Genomic DNA, 8547 nt, shown 5'->3' with positions numbered 1-8547 from the left:
GAGGATATCGAATAATGGAGAAAGATATAGGGTGAACAGGAGCCGAGGCCACGTAGCCCTAATACTGCACTTGCCAATGGAGCCTCGAGGACGTGAAACTATGAAAGTGAACCAATCAACAAGAGTATTAACTAGTAATATCAACAGCTGGAGACGTAGAGATAGTGGTCGCGGTGATTTAAAATCCCCGTACCGAACAACGGTAGGTCCTGTAGCTAGTCCCGCTAAATGTAGCGCCTCACCCGAGTCTCGCTAAATGTAGCGACACTTCCCACTTCATCGTCGTTTCATCACCGCTTCATCACCGCTTCAACACCGCTTCAACACCACAACGTCCCTTATGACCGAGGCTCCGAACCAAGAGCCCCTGGGCAGAGATAAGGTGTTCCTGTTATGTAAAAATATCAGGTGCAGGGTTGGCCACTTTTGTTTTACAAGAGCAAATGAGTGGTTGTAAGAGTGGGGGGGGGGCGGGGGCTGGTGAGTGTGGGGGGGGGGCTAGTGAAGAGGGGGGGACTGGTGAATGAGAGTTGGGGTAGTGGGGGATGGGCTGGTGGATAGGTCTGGTGTAAGGAGAGGGGATTAAAGAAGGAAAGAGAGGGAGAGTGGGAATGGGAAAGAGAGAGAAATGAGGGGAGTGGGGGGGGGGAGTGTGAGAGAGAAAGGGGAGAGTAGGGTGTGAGACGGGGGGGGGGGGGGGAAGAAGAGACTGACAGGTGAACGGTTTACAAATGAACCTCAATATGGATAATTTTTTACCTCTTTCACTCTCTCTCTCCGTCACCCACCAGCGCCTCACCCATCACCCACCAGCGCCTCACCCATCACCCACCAGCGCCTCACCCATCAAGGTAGCAAGAACGACCCATAACCAGACCATAAAGACAATAACTACAAAACACACGCAACAAACAAACAAATGAAAATAAACCACACACACATACTCACAGACAAAACGAAAATAATCCACCAAAAAAAAAAACAATATTTTCGTCCAACACATAAACCCTAAAACTGGGTTTGTCTTGAGCGCCTGTGGACGCTGCGGGGAGGTCGAGGGACTCAAGCAGCGACCAAGTGTGTCTTGGACCTCGAGAGACTCACGATACGCTCACGGTAAGTGTAAGGGAAAGTGTAGGCGGCCAGGAACGCTCCTCGTATCTCTCAAGACCTTCCAAGTGCCTCTCCTGAACGGCTCTCAATGTCTGGAAATACGTTGACGTTCGTATGATGCGGGAGAGAACCTGTTCGTGACCTCTTGTGCTCACTTGAGCAGTGTGTGTAGCGTCAGGAAGGTTGCTTGAGCAAGTGTGTAGCATCAGGGAGGCTGCTTGAGCAGTGTGTAGCATCAGGGAGGCTTGCTTGAGCAAGTGTGTAGCAGCCAGGGAGGTTGCTTGAGCAGTGTGTAGCATCAGGGAGGCTGCTTGAGCAGTGTGTGTAGCGTCAGGGAGGCTGCTTGAGCAGTGTGTAGCGTCAGGAAGGTTGCTTGAGCAGTGTGTAGCATCAGGGAGGCTGCTTGAGCAGTGTGTAGCGCCAGGGAGGCTGCTTGAGCAGTGTGTAGCGCCAGGGAGGCTGCTTGAGCAGTGTGTAGCATCAGGGAGGCTGCTTGAGCAGTGTGTAGCGCCAGGGAGGCTGCTTGAGCAGTGTGTAGCGCTAGGGAGGCTGCTTGAGCAGTGTGTAGCGCCAGGGAGGCGGCTTGAGCAGTGTGTAGCATCAGGGAGGCTGCTTGAGCAGTGTGTAGCGCCAGGGAGGTTGCTTGAGCAGTGTGTAGCATCAGGGAGGCTGCTTGAGCAGTGTGTGTAGCGTCAGGGAGGCTGCTTGAGCAGTGTGTAGCATCAGGGAGGCTGCTTGAGCAGTGTGTAGCGCCAGGGAGGTTGCTTGAGCAGTGTGTAGCGCCAGGGAGGCTGCTTGAGCAGTGTGTAGCGTCAGGGAGGCTGCTTGAGCAGTGTGTAGCATCAGGGAGGCTGCTTGAGCAGTGTGTAGCATCAGGGAGGCTGCTTGAGCAGTGTGCAGCGCCAGGGAGGCTGCTTGAGCAATGTGTAGCGCCAGAGAGACTGCTCTGTGAGAGCTGGCTTCTCCATACAGACTTTAGAGCTTCGACGCTCATATCCTCTGCAATAAGCAACAGGTTGGAAAGCCAAACATGCAGCCTATTCGACAATTCAAGAATCTTGTAAACAAATGACTAATTACACTAAGTCATTATTGTTTATTGTGTGCCTTTAGCGACACAATAAAAGAGAATAAAAGTGCCTTTAGCGACACAATAAAAGAGAATAAAAGTGCCTTTAGCGACACAATTTATTATTGATACACAATAATAACAGCAAAAACTGTCAAAACCGTGTTTTCATTAAAGTAAAATATTTTTAATCATTTATATTTGTTTCCGTAACTAAATTAACATTCATTAGCGTATTACGGTAACTCTGTGTGAGCGCAGGATTTTATATATAATAATAGTTCTCAGAACATCGAAGTAAAGAAAAACTGTCAAAGATTTCATGTTGTGGAATCCTTTACTGGAGCCGTTTCCGCCACCCAACTTTTCCCGCCAAAATTTCCCCTATTTCGTGGCTGATGAAAAAATCCGTCGAGCGCGGGAACTATGGAGCCCCATCGGCTCGGAATATCTCAGGGATGGTAAAGAGCGTAGCCCTGATGTAGCCATTTTTTTTTAAGTCTATATATGTATGGTTTGCTATGCTGAACTTTTTTTTTTGTTTTGAACCAATGTGTTTGTGTGTGGATCGGGAGAGGATACATAGAAGAATCGTTTATTACAAGAATGGTGTATGATGCTGGTTGTTTATATATGTCGTACCTAATAGGCAGAACCGCACTACTTGGTCTAGTAAGCAAGGCCTGATTTGTCTAACAGGCAAATTCGTTGTTTTCAAATAATTCTTTCCAGACTGGTTTATCCCAATTAAAATTATTGTATTATATTAGGATCGTGAATTATTGGCATAGTTATATTAGGTTAGGTTAGCTTAGGATAGGTTAGGTTTTATAAAATTGAAATGTTAGTTTAAACTCAACATAAATCAAATCATATATAATGTAATGGAAAGCTTCATCATTCCATAAGAAAAACAAAAGACGCATTCATCAATTTTAACATTCTGTTCATTCAAAACACAACTTTTCTCAAATATAAATTATAATTATTATACATTAGCATATCGTGCTTATTTAGGCACTGGTTAGGTTAGGTGTTTAAGTTTCTGTTGGCGATTCTTTGTATTTGTAGTACGTGGGTGAAGCATTTACAGCGTTGTGGTTCGAACAAAATTCGTCAGTGAAAGCACTTGTTCCGGAAGTGCTTCGAACGAAATCAGTTGTGAGTTGTGTGTCAGCCCGTCCTCCAAACAAAGACCTAAAAGTGACTCCATGCACCCGCCAAACCCCCCAGTTTATGAATGAAAAACGGTTTACACACGACTCGCAACTGATTTCGTTCGAATTTTGTTCGAACCACAATTCTATAACTGCTTCACCCACGTACTTCAAATACGAATAATCGCCAACTGAACCTGAACATCGATCCTAACCCACGTCAAACTTTACCTAGACATTTAATATACAATAATCTCAACTTGTATATGAGAACGAACCAATTTTCAATGCACAGTATGTTAAAATTGATGAATGAGTCTGTAGAACGGCTGCTGCCCAAACGAGCCTGGCCTGAGGACGGTTAAGTAATAATATACATTCTCCTTCGAGTTATACCCCAATGAACTTAAGCGATGCAATTTAGGTTAACAAAGCTGAAATCTAATTCACCTCCAAATATTGTGTTTATAGATAGAACTGTGTGATATTTTAAATCAATAATAATAAAGTATTTTCTCCCGCGCTGCTGTGGTGAGCGTCGAGGCGGGCGGCGTACTCTAAGCGACCTCCTGCTCTTTGTTTACATCGCCGCGCCGCGTGCACCCGCTGACGTCGCCTTGTTTATTTTGAGTCTTGCAGCTCTGGAACCTGAGCAACACGCAGGAAGCGTGACAACAGCGTGTTCAGGAAGTGTTAGTGGTGCCGTGTATGCACAGAGAACTAGGAAAACCATCAGTTTTAAGGGTGAAAATGCTTGTTGAACGGTGTGTTGCCTCTGCTCTTGGCTCGGGAGCTATTTATCAAGAGACGCTAACAAGTGTGTGTGACTCCAATTAAGTGCTTTGAAAATAATGAAAGTTAGGCATTGATTTTTAATTAAATTTAAATTAAAAAAAAAAACACAAATAGCTAGGTGTTTGGATTTAAGAAGATGTAAATAAGAATGTCTTCCTGAGGATTAAGCATTCGGCATTGTCATTATTTGAGCCCTTAAAGGAAGCGTCTGGTTCCAAGGTGGTAAACGTGACAGTAATGGGTGGTTTGTGTGTTTCAAGTGTTGTCGTAACCTACAGAGCATGACGATGACCAGTGACGCAGTGAGTGTGTACAAGTATGACCAGTGACGCAGTGAGTGTGTACAAGTATGACCAGTGACGCAGTGAGTGTGTACAAGTATGACCAGTGACGCAGTGAGTGTGTACAAGTATGACCAGTGACGCAGTGAGTGTGTACAAGTATGACCAGTGACGCAGTGAGTGTATACAAGTATGACCAGTGACGCAGTGTGTACAAGTATGACCAGTGACGCAGTGAGTGTGTACAAGTATGACCAGTGACGCAGTGAGTGTATACAAGTATGACCAGTGACGCAGTGAGTGTGTACAAGTATGACCAGTGACGCATTGAGTGTATACAAGTATGACCAGTGACGCAGTGAGTGTATACAAGTATGACAGTGACACAGTGAGTATATACAAGCATGACCAGTGACGCAGTGATGATATACAAGGAAGCAGCCAAGCAATTCCCTCTGAAGTTGAGAAGTCGGACAATTCTGCCTCAACACACTCTTCTCTGCTGCCTCAGGTATGTATTGTACGAGTTCTTTGTCTCTGAAAGAGGAAGTGAGAGAGTGAGAGAGAGGGAGTGGTATAGAGAAGTAAGGGGGATGGAAGAACGTCCAGAGGATGAAGGAGGAGAATAAATATAGGAATATTGAAGGCATTGCGGGTGAAATACGGGTATAAAGAAATATAGAAGGGAGCAAGAGAAGACTATAGAGGGGTAAGGAAGAGGCAAAAAAATGAGAGAGGGAGAGAGAGACATGTCGACATTGACAGACCTGGTAGACCCCCGCTCTACCACCTGACCTGGGTTGCTCCCTTCAAGGCTTTCAGGAGACCAGGAGCTCCAAGGCCTCGCCATTACCCTCACCACGCACGCACAAGCGTCACGCCGCCAGGGGGAGCTGCAAATCCGGCGCACAGTTACGAAAAGTTTAGAAGTCCATAAAGTGGAATTAAAGAAAACGGCAGAACTAAGACTAGGACTATGTAAAACAGAGATTTATTTCTCCCGTAAACAAACTCAAGGTGACTTGGGAAGAGTGAGGCCTAAGGAGAAGTGGGGTGGTGTGACCTTTGTGTGACCTGATCTGGCGTGACCTAGAGTGACCTCCTAGGGGTGTACGTGCACCATGGGAGGAGGGAGGGATGACAGGGGAGGACTTGACGGTAACGGGAGGTCAACAGTCTCTCTGTCTCGGGGAGGACGGGGAGTTGCTTCACTCTGTTCCCCCCCCCCTCCACTATCTCTCTCTCCCTTCCTCACTACCTGCCTCCGTAGCATCACTACCTCTTTTCCTCACTACCTCACTCCCACCCCCTCTCTTCTTCCTTCCCTGCCTCACTATACTTTTCCCTCCCCTCCCTCCTTCAAGCCTCACTACCTTCTTCTATTCCCTCCTTTCCTCCCTCACCTGCCTCATTACCTTCCTCCCTCCCTCCCTCCCTCCCTCCCTCCCTCCCTCCCCTCCCTCACTCCCTCCCTCCCTCCCTGGCTCCCTACCTCATTCCCTCCCTAAGGTCTCACTGCCTCCCTCCTTCCTCACCCCCTCCCGTCTCTACCTCCCTTCATTCCTACCTACATTAATCCCTCCCTCCCTCCCTGGAGCCCACCTCCCCCCCCCCCACTCCCCCACAAGGCTCCCCCCCCCACACGTCATCATGACACTAACGAGGCCGTAATTAAGGTCCAGGAACAAGCAAAATGTGCGTGTTTTTGTCAGACTTTCCCGCCATGTTTGGCCCCCATCTGCGAGTCATTCCAAGATGGTGTTTTCCTGCTTTTTTTCTGCGTCTCTGAATTAGCTTTTTTTTGTTTGTTTTAATATGATCTGTTATTCAATTGTTTTCCTCCCAAATTAAGTGTCGTTTCATAATTTATAATATGTTTCATATATATTCCATATATATTGTAATCCATTCATTTTTTATAATATATTCCACAATATATTATTTATTATTTTCTGTGTTTGGTCTTTGGAATTTTTGTATTGTTAGATTAATATTAACTCAATTACGTTGTAAATAAATATATTTGCTATTCTAAATATCTCTATTAGTATGAGAGAATGTCTCAGTTTATCTGTTTGTAATTGGAGGGTCAGATGCCTGCATGAGGCTATAGCCCAGGCGTTGCAGGTGGACACGGTCTGAGGTATGGGACGGACATAGGCTTGTTAGGGGTAGGCCAAATTTAGGTGTTTTAAGTAGTAAGATTAATATATATATATATATATATATATATATATATATATATATATATATATATATATATATATATATATATATATATATATATATATTAACGTAATTTTCCATTACTATTGACATAATTTTTAAATTTCTGTAACACGATTCTCTGAGGAAAAGAACATTTTACTCACAATTTTTTATTACAGTCAATTAAAAATTAAACATATAATTAGATTCACGATTTAAAATGCCATGTCATATTTTTTTCACATTACATAACCCTTTACCGTACAATCTTAATCATCAAAAATTATAATTTGATCAAAAAGACTTAATTTCACATTAACAAACGCGTTAATGATGCTCTATGGGAGGAAGGATTCATATATGTTCTGTTAATATGAGAAATTATGAACCTCTTTGACAACCGGTTATGAACCAATAATTATATATAATATACCTAATTATATAGTCACTCCGAACTTAATTAGACTTCATGTGTGCCGTCGTGGGCTGATAAAGTGACGCGTTCAGTAAGTGGCTAGTTCATCCGCTCTTTTAGAGAGTTCAGAGAAAGTTCACTTCCGTCCTACGCCGACCCAAAAGTTCACCACTTCAGATTCGCAGCGTCGAAATGTTTCGTTCAGGCTTGTCACCGCCAATATGTTCATTCAGGTTTACAACGTTCGGAAGTGACTTATCAAAGGTGGCGTTAAGAGTACACAAAATTAGGACTAATAATATTATTAATGCTGATAATAATAGTTATATGGATAATAATAATAATAATAATAGTAATATGGATAGTTATAATGCAGTAAAATTAACAGCCACTCAGTACGTCTATGGCTTGCGCGTTCACTTCCTGCAGGTCGGCGTTCAATCCCCGACCGTCCAGGTGATTGGGCACCATTCCTTACCCCCTCCCCTTCCCATCCCACATCCTTATCCTAATCCATTCCCCCTCCCACATCCCTATCCTGACCTCTTCCAAGTGCAATATATGTGTGTATGTGTATGTGTATATATATAATATGTGTGTAAATCACGAAAATTAACACGTGATGAAAAATGTGACAGTGTCAGACCGTGAAGGATGAGTTGAAACCAGGAATATCCTTAAGTACTTTCGTATTTAATAATACATCTTCAGATGGGTTATCCTTCTGAAGATGTATGATTAAATACGAAAGTACTTAAGGAAATTCCTGTTTCATTTCTTCCTCCGTGGTCTAACATTGTCATATATATATAATATAAATCAAATGGCTTGGCGCTTTTCCCTGATAATGCCCTCCCTCAGTAAGTCAAACATGGATAGCTTCCACCGTAGAGTTGATTCGGCTGCGTGCTGCCTAGCTCTCTGCAGACCGCTTATCACATGCCTCTGTATGACTAACCATCCTGTGTGATGGGGATTTTTTAGCATCACCTAGTTAGCTTTTTTGACACACTGTACTCCACTTCATATAGTCTAGGGTAGCTGCACTAATGCAGATGTACCTCATATATTAATAACAAAAAAAATGCACATAGGGAGGTGTACCTAAATGGATTTAAAAAAACAGACAAATGGGGAGTGCTCACTATCATTGGTGCTTTATTATCTCCTGTGTCGTTGGGGATAACCTGATAATAAGGTCTGGCAGTGCAGACGGCGGATGAGACTGGCTTGTATGTGTGACGACCCTTCCCGTGGGATGGGGGACTCGTGGGATAGGGTACCCGTGGAATGGGGCACCCGTGGGTTGGCGGACCCGTGGGATGGGTGACCCGTGGGATGGGGCACCCGTGGGATGGGGCACCCGTGGGATGGGGGACCCGTGGGATGGGGCACCCGTGGGATGGGGCACCCGTGGGATGGGGGACTCGTGGGATGGGGCACCCGTGGGATGGGGCACCCGTGGGATGGGGGATTGTTTTGTATCACCTGGTTGTGTCTTTTGACACA

At 44.7% G+C, this 8547-nt stretch overlaps 1 protein-coding gene across 1 annotated transcript in view; it reads left to right on the top strand.

The window, feature by feature from the left end:
* Positions 1–3921: 3921 nt before the first annotated feature.
* Positions 3922–8547, top strand: part of LOC123769785 (uncharacterized) — an 82216-nt gene continuing 77590 nt past the window's right edge. The window contains exon 1 of the mRNA XM_069301338.1: positions 3922–4926. The gene's annotated coding sequence lies outside the window, so the exon portion shown is untranslated. The remainder of the gene's footprint in view (positions 4927–8547) is intronic.

Source organism: Procambarus clarkii, chromosome 45 (assembly GCF_040958095.1).
Source record: "Procambarus clarkii isolate CNS0578487 chromosome 45, FALCON_Pclarkii_2.0, whole genome shotgun sequence".
In the NCBI taxonomy this organism is placed as follows: Eukaryota; Metazoa; Arthropoda; class Malacostraca; order Decapoda; family Cambaridae; genus Procambarus; species Procambarus clarkii.
This window is presented reverse-complemented; position numbering and strand designations above follow the sequence as displayed.